The following is a 5,805-nucleotide window of genomic DNA, read 5'->3' as shown; positions in this document are numbered from 1 at the left end:
CTTTCCACATACCTGTATTCTTCTTGGTCGCACGCAACATCCAATTACATGGCAAAAACCACCTGCGGCAAACAGCCTTGTATACCATCGGACTTGACTCCCATACCTGCATCTCATGACACTCTTTTACGTTGTGCATTTTACAAGCCCTGCTTAGGCGCGCTTTATCATGAAAAAGCATCCCCTTTGCAAGCACCGTTGGTCTAGACTCATCCCACATTACTGTCCCGATTTCATTAAAATCCCTTGTGAGAGCTTCCACATCCGGCACGGTTGGCAAGTTATCAATGTAAGGAATCTCCCTTAAATGAAACGGCACTTCAGACTCGTATACTCTTCGTCTAGGGGGGTCTCTCTTCAAATCAGGTCCTTCCTCCTCATCCTGCGCATCACCATCCTCACGAGGAAAGGGTGTCTCGTCTCCGGATTCATCGGCATTGTTATCGTAATCATTGGTCTGTTCCTCACTCTGCGCATCTACCAGATCCCGATGTAATACGTTGTTTTCGGGCGATTGAGTGAGTACGGATGGTTTAGCTTGCTCGTTTTCACTGCACAACCAACAAAAATATAAGCTACTGAATTAATAAATGCTTTCCATATGGCTATATCACTTCACTTACAAGTCGTAATGTGATGAAATTCCATGATGGATGTTTTCAATTAGGTGATGACTACCGGATGGGCCACTTGTAAAATTTATATCCGGCCGATACCCCTTAAATATATGAGCGTTAATACAAATTTAATACACCAAAAATATACATAATTAACACAAATGAAAATTGAAGTTTACCACTCGTCTTGTGAATTATGGAAAGCAGGGTATAAATTATTTCTCGCTGCTCATTCGCCAGCGGTGATAAGTTTAAATCAAGGAAAACTCTTTCATCCGGAACCTGTCCGGCAAAAACTGCTCCAGAATAACCACCCGATGACTGGGGGTTATCTCTACTACGCACAACCTCGTTTTTTGGAACGTCTTCGACCTTCACGTACATCTCTAACATTGTGATTACAAGAAATTCCCGGCATTCATCCGGAGTCCTCAGAAAATCACTTAAAGTTTCATCATCGTCGATGTTAAACTCCGAATAAAAAGCAACCCCTTGTGGAGTGACGGAATACGGATATCTTCCGGTTACTTTAAGTATCACTGAACGTTTCCTCACACTCATTTTTTTGCATAACAACGATATCAATTTATCGTACTCCATTGTAAATGGCAATTTAACATGACACTGAGCAGGTAAACTGTAGCCTACGGAGTTATTCTCCATCACAACCTCACTTCCCCCCCCCCCAATATAATGAAACTCTTATTCTACGCTCTTCAGACATAGTGAAAAAATGCTGGAGAATTTAACAACAATAAACGTTTCAACAAGAGTTAAAAAATTTTTTGAATGAATTTCGATACAATCCTAACCTCTTTATATAGGAAATGGCTAGCCGGGAATTTTTTTTTTGTTTATATATAGCGCGCAAAAAGTGAGCACTATACGCTTTTGAAATATTGAAGTCAGGAATTATTGGTGGGGCCAGGAAAAAGCTATAGCACCCAAATATTGGACGCTATACATAAAGTTTTATGTATAGCGTCCAGTATTTGGGCGCTATACCTGTTAGTGTCAGCTTTGTATATATTGCGCCCAAATACTGGTCGTTATACATTAACGGCACAGTTAACGTTAATGTATAGCGCCTAGTATTTGGGCGCTATATATAAAAGTGTCATTTTTTTTACACCTATTAAGATGCTACTTGTCCTAAAGAATCACATTTTGGTTCCGGACTCCCATATTAAATCAGTTGATTCATACACGAACGGCAGAAGAAGAACAACATGTAAACATGCACTGTGATATAAATACGGTCGAAGCTTCCGTAGCTGGATAAACGTGCGGTAATGCCACATGGCTCATGCTAGCCAAATGTTCCGCATGTATAGTCTTTTTCTTTCTTTTTTTAAAAAAATTAGTTTTATGATACGCGCATTACGCGTGTATACTATCTCAATAAGAAAGAATTTTAAATATTATATAAATAATATATTAAAATAATATTTTTGAGTATTAGAATAAAAGTTAATATTCTCTAAAATGATGAATCCTCATACAAATGCTCAATCATCAGTCAATATATTCAACTAAAATTTATTTTAATATTTTAATTGAATCGCTTTAAATTCATAAGTTATCATGCTTCTTTTTCAATTTTAGCAATCACATATAATCCTTGAAAACTTAAGAATTTTTTTAATTTTTTATTAAAAAGTTATTCACTACTTCATTTTAGAAGACTCAAACGGGTTTAACAAATAGATAGAAAATAATATTTTTTTCAAGAGTAAAATGTAAACTATTGAAACACGGTAGGCATTGAAAAATTCTCTCTCTAGACTGAGGCGACCGGCGTAGGTTAAGCTAACCTTCGCCGTCAGCGGCGGCCATGGCTAGAGGACAAGGGAGGCCAAAAAAACAAGCAGTAGTTACAGCAGGAAGCTCAGTCAGTGCTAGGGTTGTAGCAGAAACACTAGAAAATGGAAGCGAACAGAAAGTAGTTACTCCATTACCAAATCAATTTCCACCTCTATCTCCACTACTATCAGGGAAATCGATAGCTGGATCAAGGAAATTGACCCTAGGTGAACCTCCAAAGATGCAATTACTAGGAATTATGGAAGAACAGACAGCAATACCTACCATGCAACCAGAAGCGAAACAAGTCAATGAAACAGTAAAGGACCAAGAGACAGGCAAATCATGGTCTGGACTTTTCAATCGCAATCGAGCAGCAAATAACGGTATGTCACTTGATTACATACCACCTGAATTAGTTGATGGAAATGTCATGGTAAAGCTGGATAAGGATGAGATGAATGGGGAAGCTGATAAATGGAAAGCAGCACTAGTGGTGTATGTGGTTGGGGAAACACCAGGGTATAACTATATGAGGAGATTTATAACTCAAAACTGGAATATAGTGGCTGAACCGAAAGTGTATTATCATCAGGAAGGATATTACATAGTAAAATTTAAATCGATTGCAGATCTGTAGGAAGTTCAATATGATGTGTCGTATAGCATTAACAATAAGCCGATGATTATAAAGCAATGGTGTCTTGAATTTGATTTTAATGCTGAATTCTTAACTGAATTGCCTTTGTGGGTGAAATTCCCTAGCCTGCCAATAAATTGTTGGAGCAGAGATTCACTAAGCAGGATTGCTAGTGCAATTGGAGTGCCAAAATATGCTGATGAATGTACTACAAAGCAGACCAGAGTTTCATTTGCAAGGATGTTAATAGAGGTTAATGTTACGAAGCCCCTACCAGATGAAGTTACTGTTATGGATCCAACAGGAAGAACATTTTAGCAAATGGTGATATTTGAGTGGAAACCAGACTATTGTCATGAATGCCTAATGATTAGGCATAACTGTGCAAAGAAGAACCAGATGGGAAATCAACAAAAGGGCAACAGATTTGAGATGAAGAAACAAGTACCTATAAGAATGACACAGGCATGGATTCCAAAAGAAGACAAGAGGAAGTAGATGCCAACAATGCTGACAAGCAGAATCCCCAAACTGAGGAAGCATACCAGCAAATCCAAATAACAACAAAAATTATAGAGGCAGAGGAAGTGGATCCAAATTCCAAAGAAAAGAGACTGTTAAAGGGAAAGGAGGCTAAAGAAATTAATGGGAGACCAGTTGAGGGTTTGGTTCAGACAACCATTCCACTAAGGAATGACTTTGATCTATTGTAGAGGGAAGAAGAAGTGATGATAAAACTCCTGCCTAGTGATATAGGAGGAGGTTTCATATGTCATCATCAATGACTTGGTTAACATGGAACATGAGGGGACTGAATAAGAGATATAAGCAGAAAGAATTAGCTAAATATCTCAAAGAGAATAAAATCAAATTAGCAGGTTTAGTGGAGACAAGGGTGAAGGAGCATAGGGCAATGAGTATTCATAGTAAAATAGCAGCATGATGGGGTTTTGAAAATAATTATAGCTTTGCACAAAATGGAAGAATTTGGATAACCTGGGATACTAATGCTTATACAGTTGACATCCTGAGAAAGGAAGAACAACTTATACATTGTGCAATATTGAGCAGAAATCAGCAGATTGATTGTATTATGACCATAGTTTATGGTTTTAATACATTGGAGCAGAGGAAAGTGTTATGGGATCAATTGGAGAATCTGGCTCAAACTGTAAGCAAACCTTGGATTATTTGGGGGGATTTCAATGCCATCATAAGTCCACAAGATAGACTAAAAGGAGCACCAGTCACAGGACATGAAGTAAAGGATTTTGCAGATTGCATACAACAACTGATGATAAATGAATTGCCATGGAAGGGGGACTATTATACATGGACAAACAAACAGCAAGGAAGTGACAGAATCTGGAGCAGGATAGACAGAGCATTTGGTAATACAGAATGGATGCTACAATATGGGCATTTGACAATTGAGTATAAACTCCCACATATTTCTGATCATTGTCCAATGATGATCAACATAAATATGAAGGAGTCAAGAGTTAAGGCAGCTTTCAAATTCTTTAATGTTTGGGCAACTCATAAAGATTTCTTACAACTGGTGGAGGAAGAATGGAAACACAGATACTATCCACACAAGATGAGGAATTTCTGGGCTAAGCAGAAGGCACTAAGGGAAAAGCTGAGAAAATTAAATGAGGTGGAATTCAAGGGTATAGCAGCAAGAATTAATCAAGCTAGAAAAGACCTTGAAGAGATACAGCACAGTTTAATCCAACAATACACAGAAGAACAAGCAAGAGAAGAAAAGAAGGTAATAAGCCAACTTGAACAATGGTCATTGATAGAAGAAAGTGCACTCCAGCAGAAGGCAAGAGCAAAGTGGATCAAATTGGGAGATGAATATACAAGTTACTTCTCGGCTGTAATAAAAGACAGGAAGCAGAAGAAACAAATCATGGAGTTAGCTATATAAGAAGGTGAAAAAATAACAGATCCTATAGATATCAAATGGGAAATAATAAAGTTTTACAAGTCACTTATGGGGACAGCTTTGCAGAGTGTTACAGCAGTCAACACAATAGTTATGAGAAGAGGAAATGGGTTGAGTCATGACCAACAAAGGCAACTATGTGAGGAAGTAACAGAGAAGGAGATCTACCAAGGGCTTCAAGCAATAGGTGATGACAAAGCACCAGGGGTAGATGGGTATAATGCAGTGTTCTACAAAAAAGCATGGCCAGTTATTCACACTAAATTCATAGAAGCTATTCAAGAGTTCTTCACAACAGGGAAAATGTTTAAGGGGATTAACTGTACAACAGTTACCTTAATTCCAAAAGTTGATAATCCATCCACAATTAAGGAGTATAGACCCATTGCTTGCTGCACCATTCTATACAAAGATATAGCAAAGATCCTAGCTAACAGAATTCAAAAGGTGATTGCTTCAATAATTACTGAAACTCAGTCAGGATTCATCCCGGGAAGGAAGGTAGCAGATAATGTGATAATGGCACATGAGTTGGTTAAAGCATATACAAGAAAGCATATATCTCCCAGGTATATGGTTAAAGTTGATATACAAAAGGCATATGATACAGCTGACTGGAGATTTCTGAAACAAATGCTAACAGAACTAAAATTTCCTCAAAAATTCATCAATTGGGTGATGGAATGTGTTTCTACAGTGAATTACTCCATCATGATAAATGGTGAGCCTACCCCACCCTTTGATGCTGCTAGAGGGCTTCGCCAAGGAGACCCAATGTCACCTTTTTTATT

This window comes from Nicotiana attenuata, unplaced genomic scaffold (genome assembly GCF_001879085.1).
Source record: "Nicotiana attenuata strain UT unplaced genomic scaffold, NIATTr2, whole genome shotgun sequence".
NCBI lineage: Eukaryota > Viridiplantae > Streptophyta > Magnoliopsida > Solanales > Solanaceae > Nicotiana > Nicotiana attenuata.
The sequence above is the reverse complement of the archived record's forward strand: the minus strand, read 5'-3'. Positions refer to the sequence as shown.